This window comes from Eurypyga helias, unplaced genomic scaffold (genome assembly GCF_000690775.1).
Source record: "Eurypyga helias isolate BGI_N326 unplaced genomic scaffold, ASM69077v1 scaffold27682, whole genome shotgun sequence".
In the NCBI taxonomy this organism is placed as follows: Eukaryota; Metazoa; Chordata; class Aves; order Eurypygiformes; family Eurypygidae; genus Eurypyga; species Eurypyga helias.
Window position 1 is genome coordinate 420 of NW_010234486.1, and position 331 is coordinate 750.

The following is a 331-nucleotide window of genomic DNA, read 5'->3' on the forward strand; positions in this document are numbered from 1 at the left end:
CCGGCCAGCCTCGGTGGGTTAATGAAAACAGGAGAGAAATATAATAACCACGCACACATCCATTCCCCCCCCCTCCCCCGGCAGCTTTCGCCTCTCCATGCAGATGCAATCGGGGAGAAAAAGGCCGTGCACGACAGTGTTACATCATGAAAAGCTAACGGCTCCCAGCAAGCCCGGGTTCAAAGTCTGTCCCCCCTCCTCCTGGCACACACATACCCTGGAAGGAAGCATTAGCTGTCGCTCTTCTCCCAGCCCTCCTTTTGCCTTCTCTTCGTGCAAGACTATTAGCTAAACATGCAGCAAAGAAAGGGAGGATGCAAAAAAAAAAAAA